The sequence below is a fragment of the Salmo salar genome, chromosome ssa01 (genome assembly GCF_905237065.1).
Source record: "Salmo salar chromosome ssa01, Ssal_v3.1, whole genome shotgun sequence".
Lineage (NCBI taxonomy): Eukaryota > Metazoa > Chordata > Actinopteri > Salmoniformes > Salmonidae > Salmo > Salmo salar.
This window is the reverse complement of record NC_059442.1, coordinates 125,317,416-125,342,960: the sequence shown is the minus strand read 5'-3', so window position 1 is coordinate 125,342,960 and position 25,545 is coordinate 125,317,416. Positions and strand designations below refer to the sequence as shown.

At 45.5% G+C, this 25,545-nt stretch overlaps 1 pseudogene; it reads right to left on the bottom strand.

Moving 5' to 3' along the window:
* Positions 1 to 13,676: 13,676 nt before the first annotated feature.
* Positions 13,677 to 25,545, bottom strand: part of LOC106561099 (dopamine beta-hydroxylase-like) — a 28,807-nt pseudogene continuing 16,938 nt past the window's right edge.

The window sequence follows — 25,545 nt, the reverse complement described above, 5'->3', positions numbered from 1 at the left end:
GGAAAGCATTTTCGCCAAATCTTGCTATTTTCCTAACCTTAGCCTAATTCTCCTAACCTGATATGTTAATTCTCCAAACCTGCGGCGTAAGTTCTAACCTGCTACGAAAAAGTCCCTTCCGACTGTAACGTTAACTATATTGAAGTGGCGTGAAAAGATAACTTCAGAACGATGTTGGCAATGTCTTTGCAATTGTTACAAACAAGCGAAGGATGCTTCAAATTGAAACGGATGACTGCATTAAAAGAGAAATACAGTATAGGCTGCATAGCCCTATATAATATAATCATATTGAAATACATTTCATGATCAATCAATTGAGTTCTATTTACAGTAGCAGATTGTAGGGCACCGTCTGTCATTTTTGCCTCAATATAGTTCATGATGTGTAACAACATGCTCAATGATGTGCCAAATCTGTGATTTTGTGCATGATTATAAGTGCATTATTATTGGGTTGACCAAAGCATTAGAATAAGCCACCTCAATATTTGCAGCCATATAGGCGATAATATCACTCTTGGAGCTGATTCGTCGTTAGTGTTGTGGAGATATGAATGGAGAAAGCTGATCTGAGAGCAGTGCTGCCTTTTTTTTCCATATCAATATCGACACATGCTCCAACTACGCACTTAGTGAACTTTCCCTCTGTGGTATTTTGGGAAACGCATATGACATTTTTGCCCATTATAGTAATGATGCGTTGTTAAAACACTCAAAGCTACTTCTAACTTCCTTCATACTGAACACAGAGACATACTAATGGTATCCACAACTGACTCTGGGAAGTAGATAAAGGGCCTCATTGTCAAAATCCTAAAGTATCCCTTTAAGTTCCATTGCTATCAGGAAATCAAGTGTCTTCTGCTGGTTAGTGTGATGTGGGAGTTGATTTAATCTGCTTAACATACAGTCCCAGTCAAAAGTTTGGACACACCTACTCATTCAAGGGGTTTTTCTTTATTTTTACTATTTTCTACATTGTAGAAGACAAACTATGAAATAACACATGGAATCATGTAGTAATGACAAAAGTGTCAAACAAATCAAAATATGTTATATTTTAGATTTTTCAAAGTAGCTACCCTTTGCCTTGATGACAGCTTTGCACACTCTTGAGCTCAGGTGCATCCTGTTTCCATTGATCATCCTTGAGAAGTGTCTACAACTTGGAGTCCACCTGTGGTAAATTCAATTGATTGGACATGATTTGGAAAGGCTCACACCTGTCTATATAAGGTCCCACAGTTGACAGTGCATGTCAGAGCAAAAAACAAGCCATGACGTCGAAGGAATTGTCTGTAGAGCTCCGAAACAAGATTGTGTTGAGGCACAGATCTGGGGAAGGGTACCAAAAAATGTCTGCACCATTGAAGGTCCCCAAGAATATAGTGGCCTCCATCATTCTTAAATGGAAGAAGTTTGGAACCACTAAGACTCTTTCTAGAGCTGGCCCCCGGGCCAGACTGAGCAATCAGGGGAGAGGTGCCAAGAACCCAATGGTCACTCTGACAGAGCTCCAGAGTTCCTCTGTGGAGATGGGAGAACCTTTGCCACCAAGCCACTCCTCAGTAAAAGGCACATGACAGCCTGCTTGAAGTTTGCCAAAAGGCACTTAAAGGACTCTCAGACCATGACAAACAAGCTTCTCTGGTCTGATGAAACCAAGATTGAACTCTTTGGCCTGCGTGCAAAGAGTCACGTTTGGAGGAAACCTGGCACCATCCCTACGATGAAGCATGGCGGTGGCAGCATCAGCGGCAGGGACTGGTTGACAAGTCAGGATCGAGGAAAAGATGGACGGAGCAAAGTACAGAGATATCCTTGAGGAAAACCTGCTCAGGACCTCAGACTGGGGCGAAGGTTCACCTTCCAACAGGACAACGAACCTAAGCACACAGCCAAGTCAACGTAGGAGTGGCTTCGGGACAGCTCTCTGAATGTCCTTGGGTGACCCAGCCAGAGCCCAGACTTGAACTCGATCGAACGTCTCTGAAGAGACCTGAAAATAGCTATGCAGCGACGTTCCCCATCCAACCTGACAGAGCTTGAGAGGATCTGCAGAGAAGATTGGGAGAAGCTCCCCAAATACAGGTGTGCCAAGCTTGTAGCGTCATACCCAAGATGACTTGAGGCTGTAATCGCTGCCAAAGGTGCAAACATTTCTAAAAAACTGTTTTTGCTTTGTCATTATGTGGTATTGAGTGTAGATTGATGAGGGGGGAAAAACAATTTCATCCATTTTAGAATAAGGCTGTAGCGTAACAAAATGTGGAAAAAGTCAAGGGGTCTGAATACTTTCCGAATGCACTGTATCATAGTTATTGGAGGGAGACAGATTTACATCCAGATTGGTGTGCGTGTGCAAGAGTGCATGCATTGGTGTGTGTGTGTTACCTGTTAATTAAACTAAAGTACTTTTGCAAGTAGCCATGGTCCACGTTGCTCTTGCACAGCTCCAGTTGAGTCCGGGATAGTAGTTCACATAGTTATCACACATCTCCTCCATGATCCCAAAGCCTCCCTGGATCAACATAAGGAGAGGGAGAGAGAGGAGTCAGGTTCCTAGATTTACCTCTATGTCCTAATAACGCTGGAAACAGCAGGCAGCACTGAGCACTGTGTGTGTGTGTGTGCAGTATCATCAGCCCAATGCGGCTGTCCACTGCTCTGAACATCACAGAGGAGAGTTAGCGAGAGCAGCATCATCATCCTCCAGCCCAGAGCCTGTGTCTGACCCCAGATTAGTGAAATCTGGGCTGGGCAGTAGAGCCTCTCTAAGTAGAGCCTCTCTGAGCCCTGTCTGTGGTTGGAGGATATGCCTACATTAAACCCATAGAGCTGCTTGGCTACAGTTAGTGTATAGAGGCTACTCATAACACTTTGTGTGCATGTACTGTACGTGCGTGAGGTGTCTCCACTTGTGTGCTATATAAACATGTACAATATTCCTTTTTTATTAATATTATTTTTATTTGACCCTTTTTCTCCCCAATTTCGCGGTATCCAATTGGTATTAGTCTTGTCTCATCGCTGCAAGTCCCGTACGGACTCGGGAGAGGCGAAGGTCGAGAGCCGTGCGTCCTCCGAAACACAACCCAACCAAGCCGCACTGCTTCTTGACACACTGCTCACTTAACCCGGAAGCCAGCCGCACCAATGTGTCGGAGGAAACACTGTACACCTGGCGACCGTGTCAGCCTGCATGCGCCCGGCCCGCCACAGGAGTCGCTAGAGCACGATGGGACAAGGACATCCCTGTCGGGCCAAACCCTCCCCTAACCCGGAAGACGCTGGGCCAATTGGCTGCACCTGCAATATAAACATACTGTAGCATACTACTATAGGCTGGATCTTGTCCTCCGTGTTGTAGTACACTTTGTCGGGAGGACAAACACACACTCAAATCAGGCAAATTTCGGGCATATGTGTTCTACTTATAGTCAAATATGATAAACTAACAAGTGTAGTGTGGTTTATAGAATATTGGCGTTGTTCTTTTTAAAACAGGCAACTCTGCATCTCTGTTGTCCGGCAGCAGAGCAGATGCAGTGACAGACTGTAGCAGTAGTGTATATCAGCACTTTTGTTTTTGTCTTGTTATGCCCTCAGGCATTTCCTTCCTTTCCATGTCTGTAATAGTCCCTTCTGTCTTTCACTGTTCCCATTACTTTAACTGTGTCATCTTATTCCCCACACACACATGCACGGACACACACACACACAATAAATGTTTCTAATCTTATTCCACCTCCTTAAACAGTTGTGACCGTAAAAAGAGGAGCCAACATACTTACAGGCAGCACGATCACCATCTTCTTTAGCATTCTGATTATCTGGAGGAGACGACAACAACAAAATACTTTGCAAACACATCCATTAGATTGTTCTCAAAACACGATCCGACAGTGATGTCTTGTTTTTATGTTGCTTATAGTTGTCTTGTCTATGAGCTGAATACAGGGCAGAGGAGAAAGTCTCGCTTGACACCGCCCATTGGGCACAGACGTCTATTCCACGTTGGTTCAACGTAATTCCATTGAGATTACGTGGAAACAACATTGATTCAACCAGTGTGTGCCCAGTGGGCAGTATCTTGTTTCTATACCACTCCGAGAAGTCTAGAAACTGCTTAGAGGAGCTTGAGACATAGGAAAAAGTTGTTGCATTAAGGCAGACAAGTCTTACTTGACACATTTTATGTTGCTCGAAATTGCATCTAGTCTAGTTCGAGGGATGAACTGAATACAGGAACAGGGAGAGAGTTGTAATACAGGCAGGCAGTGTCTTACTTGACACCAGTATTGTGTTCTGCAGAAACCCAAAAGATGTGTCTTACCTCACTTAAGCCTTGAGCATTTAGCAATACCCTAACAGATGCCAGACAGACAGTGAGCACTTACTAATACCCTACAGCACTTCACCTGACCTGAAACTGACAGAGAGAGAGAGAGAGAGAGAGAGGGAGCTCTGTCCAGGTGTTCTGTGGATGGGTGGAGTGTGTCTGTGGGCGTGTGTTTCTTGTTTGAATGCGTTTGTTGGTGCATGTGTACCCTGTTACCTGATAGTGCTGAAATGCTTATCCTCCTGTACTACCTCCACCTCTTTTTATAAACATTTTTTATAGGTAATTTTGCTGTTTGCTTGAGTGATTGGAGATGGAAGGGTTCCATGCGATCATGGCTCTTTATAAAACTGTGTGTTGCCGTGAATTCGTTTTGGACTTGCGGATTGTGAAGAGACCTCTGGTGGCATGTCTTGTGGGGTAGGTATGGGTGTCTGTGATTGATGTTATTTGATTATGCAGACAATGTGGAGTTTTCGTAACAGTAACACTGTATTTCTCCTAAAAACTAGAAGAGAAGTAGTTCATGTCTCGTCAACCCTCAACCGGGAAAGAGTGGCGAGCATGTCGTTGATGTAAGTTCTGTATGTGCAGTTAAGGGCAAGGTGAATCGTCTAGAATCTTACCAAACAGTAATCAAGATGGGACAAGACCAGAGCCTGAACGCCTACTGCGGTAAAAATGTTTTTGTAAAATATGCAGACCATCTTTTTATACCCCTCTCCCCTACCCATATTCACAACAACTTTGTCAATATGACTTGTCCATTATCATTGATAGAATAATGTTATACCTAGGAGTTTAGCTTCCTCGACTTGCTCAATGAGCACCGGCTTGGCATTGACTAAAATACAGTAGAATAGAATACATTATACATACAGTGCCTTGCGAAAGTATTCGGCCCCTTGGACTTTTCGACCTTTTGCCACATTTCAGGCTTCAAACATAAAGATATAAAACTGTATTTTTTTGTGAAGAATCAACAACAAGTGGGACACAATCATGAATTGGAACGAAATTTATTGGATATTTCAAACTTTTTTAACAAATAAAAAACGGAAAAATTGGGGTGCAAAATTATTCAGCCCCCTTAAGTTAATACTTTGTAGCGCCACCTTTTGCTGCGATTACAGCTGCAAGTCGCTTGGGGTATGTCTCTATCAGTTTTGCACATCGAGAGACTGAAATTTTTGCCCATTCCTCCTTGCAAAACAGCTCGAGCTCAGTGAGGTTGGATGGAGAGCGTTTGTGAACAGCAGTTTTCAGTTCTTTCCACAGAATCTCGATTGGATTCAGGGCTGGACTTTGACTTGGCCATTCTAACACCTGGATATGTTTATTTGTGAACCATTCCATTGTAGATTTTGCTTTATGTTTTGGATCATTGTCTTGTTGGAAGACAAATCTCCGTCCCAGTCTCAGGTCTTTTGCAGACTCCATCAGGTTTTCTTCCAGAATGGTCCTGTATTTGGCTCCATCCATCTTCCCATCAATTTTAACCATCTTCCTTGCCCCTGCTGAAGAAAAGCAGGCCCAAACCATGATGCTGCCACCACCATGTTTGACAGTGGGGATGTGTGTTCAGGGTGATGAGCTGTGTTGCTTTTACGCCAAACATAACGTTTTGCATTGTTGCCAAAAAGTTTGATTTTGGTTTCATCTGACCAGAGCACCTTCTTCCACATGTTTGGTGTGTCTCCCAGGTGGCTAGTGGCAAACTTTAAACGTCACTTTTTATGGATATCTTTAAGAAATGGCTTTCATCTTGCCACTCTTCCATAAAGGCCAGATTTGTGCAGTATACGACTGATTGTTGTCCTATGGACAGAGTCTCCCACCTCAGCTGTAGATCTCTGCAGTTCATCCAGAGTGATCATGGGCCTCTTGGCTGCATCTCTGATCAGTCTTCTCCTTGTATGAGCTGAAAGTTTAGAGGGACGGCCGGGTCTTCGTAGATTTGCAGTGGTCTGATACTCCTTCCATTTCAATATTATCGCTTGCACAGTGCTCCTTGGGATGTTTAAAGCTTGGGAAATCTTTTTGTATCCAAATCCGGCTTTAAACTTCTCCACAACAGTATCTCGGACCTGCCTGGTGTGTTCCTTGTTCTTCATGATGCTCTCTGCGCTTTAAACGGACCTCTGAGACTATCACAGAGCAGGTGCATTTATACGGAGACTTGATTACACACAGGTGGATTCTATTTATCATCATAAGTCATTTAGGTCAATATTGGATCATTCAGAGATCCTCACTGAACTTCTGGAGAGAGTTTGCTGCACTGAAAGTAAAGGGGCTGAATAATTTTGCACGGCCAATTTTTTGTTTTTTATTTGTTAAAAAAGTTTGAAATATCCAATAAATTTCGTTCCACTTCATAATTGTGTCCCACTTGTTGTTGATTCTTCACAAAAAATTACAGTTTTATATCTTTATGTTTGAAGCCTGAAATGTGGCAAAAGGTCAAAGTTCAAGGGGGCCGAATACTTTCGCAAGGCACTGTACGAAATGAGTAAAGCAGTATGTAAACATTAAAGTGACTAGTGTTCCAATTATTAAAGTGATCAGTGATTCCATGTCTATGTAAATAGGGCAGCAGCCTCTAAAGTGCAGGGTTGAGTAGCTGGATGGTACCCGGCTAGTGATGGCTATTTAACAGTCTGATGGCCTTGAGATAGAAGCTGTTTTTCAGTCTCTCAGTCTCAGCTTTGATGCACCTGTAGAAGGATTACTTTATCCTATCCCAGGTATTCCTTAAAGAGGTGGGGTTTCAGGTGTCTCCGGAAGGTGGTGATTGACTCCGCTGTCCTGGCGTCGTGAGGGAGCTTGTTCCACCATTGGGGTGCCAGAGCAGCGAACAGTTTTGACTGGGCTGAGCGGGAACTGTGCTTCCGCAGAGGTAGGGAGGCGAGCAGGCCAGAGGTGGATGAACGCAGTGCCCTTCTTTGGGTGTAGGGACTGATCAGAGCCTGAAGGTACGGAGGTGCTGTTCCCCTCACAGCTCGGTAGGCACCATGGTCTTGTAGCAGATGCGAGCTTCAACTGGAAGCCAGTGGAGTGTGCGGAGGAGCGGGGTGACGTGAGAGAACTTGGGAAGGTTGAACACCAGACGGGCTGCGGCGTTCTGGATGAGTTGTAGGGGTTTAATGGCACAGGCAGGGAGCCCCGCCAGCAGCGAGTTGCAGTAATCCAGAAGGGAGATGACAAGTGCCTGGATTAGGACCTGCACCGCTTCCTGTGTAAGGCAGGGTCAAACCTACAGGCATGAACCTACAGGATCGGTCAACCGCCTTGATGTTAGCGGAGAACGACAGGGTGTTGTCCAGGGTCACGCCAAGGCTCTTAGCACTCTGGGAGAAGGACACAATGGAGTTGTCAACCGTGATGGCGAGATCATGGAACGGGCAGTCCTTCCCCGGGAGGAAGAGCAGCTCCGTCTTGCCGAGGTTTAGCTTGAGGTGGTGATCCGTCATCCACACTGATATGTCTGCCAGACATGCAGAGATGCGATTCGCCACCTGGTTATCAGAAGGGGGAAAGGAGAAGATTAATTGTGTGTCGTCTGAGTAGCAATGATAGGAGAGACCATGTGAGGATATGACAGAGCCAAGTGACTTGGTGTATAGCGAGAATAGGAGAGGGCCTAGAACTGAGCCCTGGGGGACACCAGTGGTGAGAGCACGTGGTGCGGAGATGGATTCTCGCCACGCCACCTGGTAGGAGCAACCTGTCAGGTAGGACGCAATCCAAGAGTGAGCCGCGCCGGAGATGCCCAACTCGGAGAGGGTGGAGAGGAGGATCTGATGGTTCACAGTATCAAAGGCAGCAGATAGGTCTAGAAGGATGAGAGCAGAGGAGAGAGAGTTAGCTTTAGCAGTGCAAAGAGCCTCCGTGTCACAGAGAAGAGCAGTCTCAGTTGAATGACCAGTCTTGAAACCTGACTGATTTGGATCAAGAAGGTCATTCTGAGAGAGATAGCAAGAGAGCTGGCCAAGGACGGCACGCTCAAGAGTTTTGGAGAGAAAAGAAAGAAGGGATACTGGTCTGTAGTTGTTGACATTGGAGGGATCGAGTGTAGGTTTTTTGAGAAGGGGTGCAACTCTCGCTCTCTTGAAGACGGAAGGGACGTAGCCAGCGGTCAAGGATGAGTTGATGAGCGAGGTGAGAAGGTCTCCGGAAATTGTCTGGAGAAGAGAGGAGGGGATAGGGTCAAGCGGGCAGGTTGTTGGGCGGCCGGCCGTCATAAGTCACAAGATTTCACCTGGAGAGAGAGGGGAGAAAGATGTCAAAGCATAGGGTAGGGCAACGTGAGCAGGACCAGCGGTGTCGTTTGACTTGACTTAACAAACGAGGATCGAATGTCGTCAACCTTCTTTTCAAAATGGTTGACAAAGTCATCCGAGGAGGGGGGGGAGGGGGAGGAGGATTCAGGCGGGAGGAGAAGGTGGTGAAGAGCTTCTAGGGTTAGAGGCAGATGCTTGGAATTTAGAGTGGTAGAAAGTGGCTTTAGCAGCAGAAACGGAGGAAGAAAATGTAGAGAGGAGGGAGTGAAAAGATGCCAGGTCCGCAGGGAGGCTAGTTTTCCTCCATTTCCGCTCGGCTGCCCGGAGCCCTGTTCTGTGAGCTCGCAATGAGTCGTCAAGCCACGGAGCAGGAGGGGAGGACCGAGCCGGCTGGGAGGATAGGGGACATAGAGAGTCAAAGCATGCAGAAAGGGAGGAGAGGCTTGAGGAAACAGAATCAGGAGATTGGTTGGAGAAGGATTGAGCAGAGGGAAGAGATGATAGGATGGAAGAGGAGAGAGTAGCAGGAGAGAGAGAGCAAAGGTTGCGATGGCGCAATACCATCTGAGTAGGGGCAGAGTGAGTAGTGTTGGAGGAGAGCGAGAGGGAAAAGGATACAAGGTAGTGGTCGGAGACTTGGAGGGGAGTTGCAGTGAGATTAGTAGAACAGCATCTAGTAAAGATGAGGTCAAGCGTATCGCCTGCCTTGTGAGTAGGGGGGGATGGTGAGAGGGTGAGGTCAAAAGAGGAGAGGAGTGGAAAGAAGGAGGCAGAGAGAAATGAGTCAAAGGTAGACGTAGGGAGGTTAAAGTCACCCAGAACTGTGAGGGTTGAGCCATCCTCAGGAAAGGAACTTATCAAGGCGTCAAGCTCATTGATGAACTCTCCAAGGGAACCTGGAGGGCGATAAATGATAAGGATGTTAAGCTTGAAAGGGCTGGTAACTGTGACAGCATGGAATTCAAATGAGGAGATAGACAGATGGGTCAGGGGAGAAAGAGAGAATCTCCACTTGGGAGAGATGAGGATTCCAGTGCCACCACCCCGCTGACCAGATGCTCTCGGGGTATGCGAGAACATGTGGTCATACGAGGAGAGAGCAGTAGGAGTAGCAGTGTTTTCTGTGGTAATCCATGTTTCCGTCAGCGCCAAGAAGTCGAGGGACTGGAGGGTAGCATAGGCTGAGATGAACTCTGCCTTGTTGGCCGCAGACCGGCAGTTCCAGAGGCTGCCGGAGACCTGGAACTCCACGTGGGTTGTGCGCGCTGGGACCACCACGTTAGAGTGGCAGCGGCCACGCGGTGTGAGGCGTTTGTGTGGCCTGTGCAGAGAGGAGAGAACAGGGATAGACAGAGACATAGTTGACAGGCTACAGGAGAGGCTACGCCAATGCAAAGGAGATTGGAATGAAAATGAACTAAACAACTGGGGAAGCGAGAGCGCAGGGCCTCCCTCACTAACAATTCACTGAAACACTCATATAACTTTTCCAACTTCCACTTTAGAAATATAATTGATGTAAACTACAGTGGTTCAATGTTTCCAGGAATAGGCTCAAACTTAGTTTATTCAGCTAGATAACTTGGTACAGTATTCTTCCGTGAAACCCACCCAGTGCACCGTGTCCTATGACGCCGTAGCTAACTAGCATGCTAGCATCTAATAACACACGGTTAGCACCAATACACTATGTTAGCACCATTACTTGGTTACAACAAACTACCAATGGATCATACGTGTCCTTGTCTAGTTCCTTTCATAACGCAGAAGTGATTAAACGTTGACTAGCTAACACAAAGTCAGTCCTGCTAGCTACACAAGTGGACTACATGTCTCGAAAGTTCAGAAAGTTAAGCTTACGTTGCAAAAATCTTGACTAAAAATGATGCAGTACTGCTAGCTGCTAGAGATGGCTAGCTAGCAATGGTTGCGTTCACCTTTTATATTACCTTTATCTTTGATACAAATACAACTATGTAGCTAGCTAACATACACTAATCAAAACGTTCCGTTGTAATGTATTTAGTTTCTACAGTAATAACGGGGTGAACAGGCCGTGGCTTGGTTGGTTAATGTCCTTGATGAACTTTTTGGCCTTCCTGTTACATAGGGTGCTGTAGGTGTCTTGGAGGGCAGGCAGTGTGCCCCCAGTGATGCGTTGGCCAGACCGCACCACCCTCTGGAGAACCCTGCGGTTGCGGACGGTGCCGTACCAGGCTGACAGGATGCTCTCCAATTGTTCATCTGTAGAAGTTTGTGAGGGTCTAAGGACCAAGACAAATTTCTTTAGCCTCCTGAGGTTGAAGAGGTGCTGTTGCGACTTCTTCACCACACTGTCTGTGTGGGTGGACCATTTCAAATTGTCACTGATGTGTACACCGAAGAACTTGAAGCTTTCCACCTTCTCCACTGCGGTCCCGTCGATGTGGATAGGGGCGTGCTCCCTCTGCTGTTTCCTGAAGTCCACGATCAGCTTGTTCATTTTGTTGAAATTGAGGGAGAGGTTATTTTTCTGGCACCACTCCGCTAGGGCCCTCACAGGTGTTGTTTCCTACCTTCACCACCTGGGGACAGCCCGTCAGGTAGTCCAGGACCCTGTTCAGGGTAGTAGCCAGTCCTCACTACAAGCCCTCTGCCTCAGTACTGCATGTCCCATTCCTCTCAAGCTTCAGGTTGAATTGATGTTTTCAAAAGATCAGGAACCAGCAGCCTGGTGTAACAAAAAAAAAACTGGTACAGTGTCCAGATTCAACACTCGAACAAAAACAATTAGCTAGCTAGCCAAGCCAAAAAGAGTTGACCTGCCAGTCCATCTGCAAATCTGTGGGTCAAAACCACCAGAACTATGCAATAAAACTCAATGTTATCAAAAACAAAACTGCTGCTAAAAAAACGTACAAATAATTGTATATGTACATATTTACAGGAGCTCTCTGCGTGGCTGCTACTAGGGCGCCTTGGCAACAACATAACTTGTTAACTGTAACTTTAACATTTTCAAACTGTTGTGCAAGGATTGGCAATCTACCTGTTTTATATCAGCTTGTTGCGCTCAGGAAATATTTGAGGTGTGTCCATTAAACAAAGTGCTAATTTCAGGTAGCGCTGGTAGGGGTTGTTAAAACAAACCTAAAACTGGTTTTGGCAGTAATAAAGTTGGTTATGGCATGAATTTTGACAGCGGAAACGCCAGCCGTGACACACACTTACCATATGCGCATGGAACAAGAGTAATATGCTTTTGGTGCCTGTATACTTCCTATTTAGAAACATAAACTGATTATTTTTTCCCCCCATTTTCGTTTTATTTGATTAAAAACCAAGCATAACCTCCCCTCCTCTCAAAGAAGGTTGTTAATTTTGTCCTGACCAATACAATCCAGTAGTAGGGGGATGGTAGCCTAGCGGTTAAGAGTGTTGGGTCAGTAACCGAAAGGTTGCTGTTTTGAATCCCCGAGCATACTAGGTCAAACATCTGCAGATGTGCCCTTGAGCGTATGCTAAATGACAAACATGTAAATATAGTCAATAACGTTGATAAAGGGTTTGAGACCACATGGGAAAAAAAATTCATCACAAAAGCTTTATTAATAAAATATCAAGTTTTAGAGGAGCGAAAGTGAGCTGACATTCCCTTTTTATCCATGCGTAAAACCCCCTCGATGATGTAGGCTACATGTGCCCATGCTCATCATGAAACAAGAGATGAGAACCTCGGTGAATACCGGGGAACCTTCCTGGTAGTATGGTGAGAATGTCCGTGGCACTCATGCAAAGCAAATTCTGAAGTGTGAGTGCGATCTGTAAGATGATTCCAATATGTTTCTAAAACATTACATTTGGGAGCATTATAAAGTTAAGTGGACATTCTCTCTTTCTCTTTATGTTGGATCTTTGTCCAGCTACTGTGAAGAGTTTGGATGTGCATAAAACCCTCAAAGTCTGCGTTGTTAGTTTTTTTTATGTACTGTAATATGCCCACGGGAGCAATTATAGATGGTGCCTGTAACTGTATTTAGACAGCCTATTTAAAACAAGTTCTTGTTTCATTTTGTGTTGAATTTTTCTCTCACTTTTTAGGCCTTCATCTTAATCTTGCTTATTGACAATGTTTGGCATGTCCATGCACAGCCATAATGCAATTTACAGTGGGCCTAGCCCCCATATCAGTGTGAATGGTATGTATACACTGAGAGTACACAACCTTTGAAAGTTTGTCTTTGGTTTGATGATCATGCGGTGAGCTGTGCATGCCTAGCGGCATAGCCATACCTATTGCCACTTGTTAAGGAGCAGTCCAAGAGGATCAAGCATGTTTTGCAAGAAACCCTATGCTCATATGCCTCTGACACATTACGAGGTATCCCGGTTAGCTGGGACACACTCTCACCCTATCAAGGGTAATGCCCTATGCTTTTTCTCTCTCCTATGCCTGACATCCCCAATCTAAGCAGAGCAAAGTAACAGGTTTATCCCTCATCGTCAAGCCCCTTCCATGACCAGGGACACCCTGGTTAGCAGAGATCACTGTCTTTATAACCAGTCCTGTAGCCACCATTACACAGGGATCTGCTGACCTAAACATACAGAGATTTGACAGCCTAACCCAGTAGCGTGTGGGAGGATAAATCTGAAATGCAACAAGCCGGCCACTCTTAAGATCCAGAGTGCCAGTGTCCCTCCTAAAACAAACAGGCAATGCGTTTTTGGGGAAGTGGTGTGACCTACACAGATGCTCTGCACCCAAGGATTATATGCTTCATTGCAATACTTTTTTGGGGACAGAGGGAAGATCTCCAAAGGTCCAGGCTTTCTTGCCTGTCACAAATGCCTCGACAGTTACACAGTAGGGTAGCACCCTCTGTTGTGTAAAGTACTTAAGTAGAAATACTTTAAAGTACTACTTATGTCATTTTTTTGTGGTATCTGTACTTTACTATTTCTATTTTTGACAACTTTTACTTCACTACATTCCTAAAGAAAATAGTGCACTTTTTATTCAATGCATTTTACCTGACACCCAAAACTACTCATTAGATTTTTAATGCTTAGTAGGACAGGAAAACTGAAATGCACACACTTATCAAGAGAACAACCCTGGTCATCCCTACTGCCTCTAATCTTGTAGACTCACTAAACACAAATGCTTAGTTTGTATTATGTCTGAGTGTTGGAGTGTCCCCCTGCCTGTCGATAAATAAATCCAAAATTAAAACGGTGCTGTCTGGTTTGATTAACATAAGGAACATACCCCACCGGCAATCTGGTAGAATGTGAAATAAATCATGAGATAAAAGCAAATAAATTCATATAACATTGTAAATCTACTGAAAACATCATATAGCCTCAGAAATAGTGACAAATTATTGATACACGTTCATGGATGTAAAGGCCTGTTGGTTAAGAGTTCAGAAATGTCAGTTTTTGCTTTTTTTCCATGTGTCCAGAGTGGACACCTTGGCCCTGTGGATCCTGGCCGTGGAGAGCTCCATGAGAACAATTTCCTTAGACGTGAGCAGCCATTGTTGCAATGGTAACTGATGAGGTGGAATCCACCTTTTGTATAATCATTTTCTTAGCAGCTATGGTTCCTGCCAACCACACTCTCCGGTGGCGCTCTGACAAGTGCAAATCAGTCATCACAATGCAACATCACTATTGGCTCTAATTGCATTATTTTATCTGTAAGTACAGAGATTACATCCTTGACTTTCCCCCAGAATTCAACCACCCCAGGCATTTCCACAGCAGATGCTGAAAAGTACCAAGGTCCCCCGTGGTGCAGAACTCATATAATGGTGATGGACTAATATACCCATGTGATGTCTTTTATGTCTTTTCTTTCTCTGATATGGCTTTTTGAGGGTGTACGTCGCTTACGCAAAACCAGTCTTTAAGCATTTAGCCCCGTCACTGGGACATGTCTATTGTGCTTGAGGCTTTCTCATGGCGGCCTCTTGAGCCACTGGAAAGCTAAGAGATGTAATACTTCTCTAAAAACGTATTGTATTGGGGCCCATGTATCTAGATTTGTATCGAATCGTCTTCATAGGGAAAGATGCATATCCCTAACGGCTATCTTGAGATAGTGGAGGCTATTGTTTTGGAAAATACACTGAGTCTACAAAAAATTAGTAACAACTTCCTAATATTGAGTTGCACCCACTTTTGCTCTCAGAACAGCCTCAATTCGTCGGGGCACGGTCTCAACAAGGTGTCGAAGAATTCCACAAGGGTTCTGGCCCATGTTGACGCCAATGCTTCCCACAGTTGTGGCAGGTTGGCTGGATGTCCTTTGGGTGGTGGACAGTAACAATGTGTGGGTGAAATCAATGGGGAAGCCAAGCCAGGCAAAACTATTTTACAACCAATTTTGCGATGAATTGTTTTATTTTCTCTATAACCCGTTAGAAATGCGTTTATATGGCACCGTGATAGCCAATTTAACGCCGGTAAGCCATAGCCTACATCGTTTCACAGACAGTTCCAAAGTACAAGTGTCTCACAGTGGCAGAATAAATTCAACCACATCAAATAAAAATATGTTATTTGTCACATGCGCCGAATACAACAGGTACAGTGAAATGCTTACTTACAAGCCCTTAACCAACAATGCTTTAAGAAGTTAAGAAAATATTTAAAAATAAGTGTTAAGTAAAAAATAGATGAGTAGAAAATATTAAATAAAAGTAACAAATGATTAAACAGCAGCAGTAAAATAACAAGCAAGGCTATATAAAGGGGATACTGGTACAGAGTCAATGTGCGGGAGCACCGGTTAGTCGAGGTAATTGAGGTAATATGTACATGTAGGTAGAGTTAAAGTGACTATGCATAGATTAAAAACAGAGAGTAGCAGCAGCGTAAAAGATGGGTCTGGGTAGCTGTTCAGGAGTCTTATGGCTTGGGGGTAGAAGCTGTTAAGAAGCCTTTTGGACCTAGACTTGGCACTCTGGTACCGCTTGCCATGCGTTAGCAGAGAGAACAGTCTATGACTAGGGTGGCTGGGGTCGTTGACAATTTTTAGGGCCTTCCTCACCGCCTGGTATAGAGGTCCTGGATGGAAGGAAGCTTGGCCTCAGTGATGTACTGGGCTGTACGCGCTACCCTCTGTAGTGCCTTGCGGTCAGAAGCCGAGCAGTTGCCATACCAGGCAGTGATGCAACCAGTCAGGATGCTCTCGATGGTGCAGCTGTAGAACTTTTTGAGGATCTGAGGACCCCACATCCATTTAAGTTTCATCACAGTTAAAACTGGAGAGCAACATCTATCCTGTTTAAATCCACAAAGAAAATATTGTATGCAACAAACAGTGACCCACGTAGCATGGTCAAATGCAAGTTAAAGTTAGTTGGCACAGCTAATTTCACCATTGGTTTACTCAACTTATAATAACATCCTTACTAAAATGTTTCAGAAGCAGCCAGATTAAAAAGGCCTAATGGGTAATATAACCGCAATGCACTTCATCTTTGACATGCTGTAGGCTAACTATAGGGATAAAGTCCCCGGTGAAGCCCCGGAAAACAGACTACGAGCACTCTAACTATTGATTCAAGACCACGGAGGTGTCGAAAGCATTCCACAGGGATGCTGGCCCATGTTGACTCCAATGCTTCCAACAGTTGTGTCAAGTTGTCTGGATGTCTTTGGGTAGTGGAGCATTCTTGATACACACGGGAAACTGTTGAGAGTGAAAAACCCAGCAGCATTGCAGTTCTTGACACACTCAAACCGGTGCGCCTGGCACCTACTACCATACACCGTTCAAAAGCACTTAAATCTTTTGTCTTGCCCATTCACCCTCTGAATGGCACACATACACAATCCATGTCTCAAGGCTTCAGAATCCTTCTTTAACCTCCCTCCTCCCCTTCATCTACACTGATAGAAGTGGATTTAAAAAGTGACATCAAAAAGGGGTCATAGCTTTCACTTGGTCAGTCTTTGTCATGGAAAGTCTTACAGCCCGGAAAGGCTCGTTCCACCAGAGGTATGGCTACCTCTTAAGCACTGTTCTAAGGCATCTACTTATGGGAGATTTGCGCTATGGCATGTTGTGGTGGTGTACCAGTTTTATATGGTTGTTTCCCCAACTTCTTGTAGATTCAGAAAATGTCAGAAGGGACAATTATTTTTAACACCCCCAACCACTTTCACCATGTCAGCTCAGGTATTCGAACCAGTGACATTTCGGGTTACTGGCCCAACACTCTAACCGCTAGGCTACCTAGTTGTGGCAGTTTAACAGTCTGATGGCCTGGAGATAAAATCTGTTACTCAGTCTCAACTTTGATGCACCTGTACGTTCTTCGCATTCTAGATGGTAGCGGGTCGAACAGGCCGTGGCTCAAGTGGCTGAGGTCCTTGATGAGCCCTTCCTGTGACACCGGTCGCTGTAGATGTCCTGGAGGGAAGGCCCTTAGTGATGCTTTGGGCTGACCGCACCGCCCTCTGGAGAGCCCTCCGGTTGCGGGCAGTGCAATTGCCGCACCAGGCGGTGATACAGCCCAACAGTATGCTCTCAATGGTGCATCTGTAGAAGTTTGTGAGGATCTTAGGGGCCAAGCCGAATTTCTTCAGCTTCCTTAGGTTGAAGAGGCGCTGTTGCGTCTTCTTCACCACACTGTCTGTGAAGGGACCATTTCAGATTGTCAGTGATGTGCGCACCGAGGAACTTCAAGCTTTTGACCCTCCCCGCTGCAGCCCCGTCGATGTGGATGGGGGCGTGCTCTCTCTGCTGTTTCCTGTAGTCCACGATCAGCTCCTTCATTTTGTTGACGTTGAAGGAGAGGTTATTTTCCAGGCACCACTCCACCAGGGCTCTCAACTCCTCCCTGTAGGCAGTCTCATCGTTGTTGGTAATCAACGAATTGAGCAGGATGATTTTACTGTGTTACAGCCTCAGTGACAGTGTGTACCTACATTTACAGTTGAGTCATTTAGCAGATGCTCTTATCCAGAGCGACTTACAGTACTGAGTGCATACTTCTTCGTACTTGTCCCCCGTGGGAATTGAACCCACAACCCTGGTGTTGCAAGCTGAGTCACATGGGACACCACAAACTTTCCCTGTATCTGCCTATATAATTAACATTAAGACCACCTATTGTGAAGTGGAAATTGCATGATCTTTAATTAATATTTTCCAGGCAGTATTGATATGTATTCATTTGTGTTAGACCTGAGTTCAAATAGTTTATTCTTTCTTCTAATACTTTGAGCATTTGATTGAACCTACTTGGAGTGTCTGATGGGTGGAAATAGCACTTTTGGAAGTATTATATTGGCTCTATTGCACCGGACAGGCTCAATCAAGCACAGCTAAAGTACTTGAAAGAAAACAAATACTATTTGAACCCAGGTGCGGTGTGCGTGTTTGTGTGTGACTGGTGCCGTCCCTGCAGTGTTTGGTTACCTCAGCTCCCATGGCCCAGGCAGCCAGGATGTGGCGGCAGTAGTTGAGGCTGGCTGACTTCATCTTGGAGTCACAGGATCTGCTGTACTGGGGGACCATATCCATCTCAGGAGAACACTCAAACACCTCCATGTGGTGCACTATGGCCTTGTTACCTGGGTTTACCACTGACTTGTAATGGAAAGAAGACGGGGAGGAAGATGAGGAGGAGGAAGAGGAGGAGGGGGAAAATGCTCTGGTATGGACTCCATTGTGTTGACTTTACTCATTCCTTAGCCCAATTCCAAATCAACTCCTGGCACCTATCCAAAAGATTGGGTGGGGCTACGCAATAAGGTTGGGGAGGGGTATTGTCATATTGATTACACTTATCCACTTATCCAATTTTCTTGAATCTATTCGAATGCCCAGGGGCTAGAGCACTGTTACCTGTTACCACTGATAAATCCACTATTATTGAGAATTTCAATAAGCATTTCTCTACGGCTGGCCATTCTTTCCACCTGGCTACCCCTATCCCGGTCAACAGCCCTGCACTCCCCACAGCAATTCCCCCAAACCTCCCCCACTTCTCCTTCACCCAAATTCAGATAGCTGATGTTCTGAAAGAGCTGCAGAATCTGGACCCCTACAAATCAGCCGGGCGAGACAATCTGGACCCTCTCTTTCTAAAATAATCTGCCGAAATTGTTGCAACCCCTATTACCAGCCTGTTCAACCTCTCTTTCGTATCGTCTGAGATTCCCATAGATTGGAAAGCTGCCACGGTCATCCCCCTCTTCAAAGGGGAGACACTCTAGACCCAAACTGCTACAGACCTATATCTATTCTATCCTGCCTTTCTAAGGTCTTCAAAAGCCAAGTTAACGAACAGATTACCAACCATCTCAAATCCCACCGTACCTTCTCCGCTATGCAATCTGGTTTCAGAGCTGGTCATGGGTGCATCTCAGCCACGCTCAAGGTCCTAAAGATATCATAACCGCCATCGATAAGAGACATTACTGTACAGCCATATTCATCGACCTGGCTAAGGCTTTCAACTCTGTCAATCACAACATTCTTATTGGCAGACTCAACAGCCTTGGTTTCTCAAATGATTGCCTCGCCTGGTTCACCAACTACTTCTCTGATAGAGTTCAGTATGTCAAATTGGAGGGCCTGTTGTCCGGACCTCTGGCAGTCTCTATGGGGGTTCTATGGGGGTGCCACAGGGTTCAATTCTCGGGCCGACTCTCTTCTCTGTATACATCAATGATGTCGCTCTTGCTGCTGGTGATTCTTTGATCCACTCTACGCAGACGACACCATTCTGTATACTTCTGGCCCCTCTTTGGACACTGTGTTAACTAACCTCCAGACGAGCTTCAATGCCAGACAACACTCCTTCCGTGGTCTCCAACTGCTCTTACATGCAAGTAAAACTAAATGCATGCTCTTCAACCGATCGCTGCCCACACCTGCCCGCCCGTCCAGCATCACTACTCTGGACGGTTCTGACTTAGAAAATGTGGACAACTACAAATACCTTGGTGTCTGGTTAGACTGTAAACTCTCCTTCCAGACTCACATTAAACATCTCCAATCCAAAATTAAATCTAGAATCGGCTTCCTATTCCGCAACAAAGCATCCTTCACTCATGCTGCCAAACATACCCTCGTAAAACTGACTATCCTACCGAGCCTCGACTTCGGCGATGTAATTTACAAAATAGCCTCCAACACTCTACTCAACAAATTGGATGCAGTCTACCACAGTGCCATCCGTTTTGTCACCAAAGCCCCATATACTACCCACCACTGCGACCTGTAGGCTCTCATTGGCTGGCTCTCGCTTCATTCTCGTCGCCAAACCCACTGGCTCCAGGTCATCTACAAGTCTCTGCTAGGTAAAGCCCGACCTTATCTCAGCTCACTGGTCACAATAGCAGCACCCACCCGTAGCATGCGCTCCAGCAGGTATATCTCACTGGTCACCCCCAAAGCTAATTATTCCTTTGGCCGCCTCTCCTTCCAGTTCTCTGCTGCCAATGACTGGAACGAACTGCAAAAATTCCTAAAGCTGGAGACTCTTACCTCCCTCACTAGCTTTAAGCACCAGCTGTCAGAGCAGCTCACAGATCACTGCACCTGTACATAGCTCATCTATAAATAGCCCATCCAATCTACATCATCCCCATACTGTATTTATTTATTTATCTTGCTGCTTTGCACCCCAGTATCTCTACTTGCATATTTATCTTCTGCACATTCTACCATTCCAGTGTTTAATTGCTATATTGTAATTTCTTCGCCACCACGGCCTATTTATTGCCTTACCTCTCTTATCCTACCTCATTTGCACATGCTGTCTATAGATTTTTCTACTGTATTATTTTGTATGTTTGTTTATTCCATGTGTAACTCTGTGTTGTTGTATGTGTCTAACTGCTTTGCTTTATCTTGGCCAGGTCGCAGTTGCAAATGAGAACTTGTTCTCAACTAGCTTACCTGGTTAAATAAAGGTGAAATAAAATAAATAAAAATACAGTTGGATTTAGGATTGGGCATCGATGTCCCAGCCATAGAAATATAATTAATAAGAGTAATTCAAATTCTGTGGAATTACTAAAAGTTATTCTAATTATAAGGTTCCATCATGTATAGGACTAGGTTTAGCAGTTTACCAACCATCATGATGTGGTTCTTTGTCCTGTTGGGGGGAAGCTGGAAGATGTGATACCAGTAGGTGGTCTCCTGGGTGGAGATGTTGACGTCGGTGTTCCGGAACTCCAGGGTCTGTATGTCCTGGAGCAGGGAGGGGGACGGGGTGTCAGGGCAGAGCAGGCGGGCTCTCTGCACCCCCGTCTCGATCTGGGACAGTTTGAGCTGCTGGAGCAAGCGGATTGGCCGATCCAACACTCTGTAGATCAGGTGGACAGTGCCCTCCTGCCAATCACAAGCAAGCACAAAGATCAGTCTCTATATTATGCCTATCTTTACCCACTAGTGTTCTTTCTCTCTCTCTCTCTTTATATCTCCCCTCTTTCTTTCTCCCCCTTCTTTCTCTTTATTTTTGTCTCAACCCTTTTCTTTCTCCCCCCTCCTCTCCCTCCCTCCCACCCTCCCAGTACAGAACAGTATAATAATATGTTATCTCTATGTGTTAGCTCTCTGGGGTCACAGGTGCAAAAAATAAATGCTCTTACCACCTGCCACTGATCTGTCTCTCTCTTTCTCTCTCTCTTTCACCTCTATGATGTAGTCTTGTGGGTCGCAGGTGCTGAAGGACCACTTGAACAGCGGGGAGAATCGCTCAGGTGTCTGAGTGGCTGCCATCAGCCGGTAGTCCTGCTGGCTGTCCAGACTCACACAACCCTGACTGTCACTCCACGCATCCTGGAGTAACACAGAGAGTGAGAGAGATGCATACACACACATGCGCACACAAACAAACACACGCACAAGATGATGGTCAGATACTAGGTCCATTTTGTATGTTTCAGCACTGTGGACAGCAGCCCACATGCTGGACAATTGCAATTCAAGAACCCCAGAGAAAAATGTACACAGTGGAAACATCTCATAGCCAAGTAAGTATTTACAAAACATATGTGACATCATTCTGTGGATGCCTAACCCTACGTTCAGGTGAGCAGGCAAGATACATATCCCAGGAGCCAATCGTAACAGGTGAGTCTGTCTCCTCCAATCACGTTGTCCGCATGTAACACGCCCCGAAATAGAACCCTCCACCCAGGACCAGGTTTCTTTTCTTGTATGATGGCTCTGGGATGGGTCCAAGAGTAAAGACTCCAAAAAGAGCCACACATTTAGTAAAAAGCCCAAATGAACCAGGGACGCTCCATGTGTCAGAGTTACTTAGGCTCTGTGCACCTCAGTCTCCATTTTGGAGCGGTTTCATTGTGCTGTTGTGACCACAGTGGTCCCAGGCTTTTAACAGATGTTCGGAGTTCTCTCTCTCTCACCTTCTCATCCCTCACTCTCTCCCCTCATCCGTCCCTGTTGGACCTCCTCCCCCGGTACAGGGATCAGAGGGGCCATTCAAGATTTGTTTGGATAGAAGGCGGCAGCTAAGCAGCAGCTCCTCACAGAGAGGCGGGCAGACAGGCCCGGGACGGGTAAAGGTAGAGGCAGGAGGAGTGAAAAGGGATGTATAATGTATGTGTGCTGCCCTGCGATGGTTTAGAATAAACCACCAGATCCACTCACTGAGATAAAGATGGAGAGAGAGAGAGAGGGGGGGGTGGGCTGGCACACCGTTGTGACCTTTCTTTTCCCAACCAAGAGAGGGGGAGGGGTGGAAAGAGTGATGGAGGTGGTCTGGAGGGAGGAGGGAGAGAGGAGTAAGGAGAGAGAGAGGGGAAAGGAGCTGAGAAAGGAGAGGGAGGGAGAGAGAGGGAGGGTGCAGAGAATGATTGAGGTGGTGAGGTGGTCTGGAGTTGAGAAAGAGAGCCATGTCAGCCTGACCGAGCTGTAGATGCACGGACGGTGAAGTGTAAGGGATGAAGGGAGGGATGGGACAAGCGATGGAGGGAGATGGAGGCTGGAAGAAGTGTTGGGTGGGCGAGTGTTTTGTCAGGCTATTGCTATGGAACTCATCGAGCACATATAAGTCGGCTTCTCAGACAGACAGGAGTGCTGGGAAAAGAGGATCCCACATAGACAGATAGTAGGCTGGGATCATTCCTATAATGAGACTCCTGTCCTCACGTGGAAAGTGAGAGACGTTCTTTTGAGAGCATTGCAAAATGTAGCTGATATGAAATGTTTATTTTGAGGAAATCTGATTTTCTCCATGTTCATATCTGATGAGTCACAAGATATATAGCTAACATTTGGATGATCATATGTTTGTAACAGTTTATTAAGTATACAGTATTTCAGGTCATTTGTTTTCACACTTGGTATCTTCATGTTTCAACATTCAACATATTTTCTTTGTCCATATGCATCTATCTAATCTTGTGAAAAATTCCCCACTTTAGGATGATTATGATGAAGGCACATCCTGCCTGACTCTCTACCATCAGAATGAACCAGCTACAATATGGCAGATTTGCTTTTTCCTTGTTCAAGCTTGTACTTGGGGCAGCTTTGCCTCGTGGGCAGAAACAAATGGGATGGGTTATGTTTAGGCAAGTTATCCCAATTGGTTAAGGTTAGAGCTGTTTGTCACATTTGTTCTGCCCTCGGGGCAGAGCTGAACTCAGAACACGATTGACCTTATGCCGCCTATGCAGAAATCAAACCCGTAACCTTAGTCAGCATCACACTCTCTACCTACCAGAAACCTGGTGAAAAGTAGTGCACCACATAGGAAATAGGGTTTGGGATACAAAGTAGGACTAGTGCCCTTCCTTACCCCAAAGTAGAACTGGTGGCCATCATCCTACAGGACCACTACGTCAGCGTTGGTGAGTTCCCCGCAGTCGGACATCCCCAGGACCAGGCCGTGTTTCATCTCGCTGCCCCGCACCTCCAGGTACAGAGGGGGTAGGAGATGTTCCTGGACAGGTGGAGGTGTCCATGTCCACGGGGGTCAAGGGGCATGTGGTAGGGCAGCAGCAGGGGGGTGGAGGTGGGGGTGGATCCTCCCCAGGAGGGGCTGGTAGCAGGATCTACCTGGTAGGAGGCTACCAGGATCACCACCAGGGTGGTTAATACGGTCAGGTACATCAGAGTCACGTCCTGCAGCCACAGGTCCTTGTCGAGGAGACTCTTAACCTGGGACACACGATATTCTGTATTGGTTGGTCGGTCAGTCGGTTGCTTGGTGAGTTGGTTAGTCGGTCAGTTGGCCGGTGTGTCAGTAGGTTGGTCTGTTTAAGGTAACTCCATCTTCCTCTTCTCTACCTTTATCTCCTCATTCCAAGGATGGTCTGCTTTGTTATACGGACTGTCAGTGCGGAAGTATTCCTCTTCCTCCTGTCGGTCTTCTGTTGTTCTTACACTTTCAGTCCATTACAGGTGTCTGTTTTTTCACAATTTACCATCCTCCACTATACTCTTCATCTCCAGGCGGTGTCTAATGCCAAAGTCTCAAAGTCTTTCACAGTATCCTGTCTTCTTAGTTCCTTTTTCTAAGCAGTCTTTTTCTCTTGATTGAATTTTATCGAAAACTGGGCGCCAACTCTTTTTTTTCCTTCTCTGACCCGTCTCCTCTTGGTTGTTGTTTCTCCTTCGGAATTTGACTGTCTCTGGGACCCGACTCGTCCCTCTCTCTACTCTTAAAAGGCAATCCCATGTGACCTCCGACTCTTTATCTGGCTGAATGACGTTATGTTTGTTGACCAAAATGTGATTTGTTTTCTTTAAGCCCTTCGGGTCAAGCACGATTCTCGACATCTGCCAGTCCGTAATTGATCCTAATAGACCATGGACATTATCAATGGCAATCCAGTTGGACAAACTGAGTTTTATTCCCTATTCAATCTCCCCTGGTTTTGGCCTTGTGGGCCAATTGGAGACATTTGGCTGGATTTTAGGGTTGAAACGCTGTATCAATAAAATCACCTGGGAGCACGAACAGCAGAGTTTTCCTTTTCATTGTTCATGAATTCACCTACAGTATAACTCCATCACCTGCCAAAAGGTATCTGGATGTGCGTATGTTCTTTAGCTTTTGTACAAGTCTGGCACTGAATCTCTGACCTTTAGTCACTGTCTGTCTGATCCCAACATGTACATGGGCCATTGTAGGGCCAGCTAGGAGTTCTTCCTGACCGCATGACTTGACCAGGCAAAACTCTGGGACCTTGTGCCATGACAACTGCTTTGAGATTATGATATCAGGAAATGCAAAATTCTGTTTAGTTTGGTTTTGGTTTTAATTTGTTGTGACATGAAATCATGCCTTTCTCCAGACACTCAATGGTTAACTCCAGTTCGGACATATAAAGTTTGTGTAGGACATGTAAACGCCTCCGATTAAGGCGTTTACATGTCCTAATAATTTGAACGATAGCTTAGAAATCCAGGTGTTTTAATCGGGGTATGCTTACTTCGATTATGACCGTACGCCAATTAAGATAAGCAGAGTAAGGTGTTTACGTGACTAATGCCATATTCTGCCTACTGCCATAATCCGTTTAATAGCAAAACCTTAGTGTGCATGTAAATGTATGAGTACCTTTTAATGAACATGCCAGATGTAGTCCTGGTAGGGGGATAGAGTCATTATTTTCGTCTGGAGTAAGACAAAAAAAGATCTGTAATGAGAATAGAGTGTGTGTGTGTGTGTGTGTGTGCGTGCGTGCGTGCGAGAGAGATAGAAGTATACACACACATCTAGCTATTTGTCCTAGTTGCTGAAATCTCACCAGGTGTCAGTTTTCTAGGAACAATCACCTTTCACCTGGCTTTGGAGGAAGCTAATTCAAACAGCAGGATGCACAATATCTCTGAGGTAAAACAACATTAACTCCACTATTGTCCTGCTTTTCTGTGTGTGTGTGTCTCTCTCTCTCAGGTAACACACCATTAACCCCAACAATTGT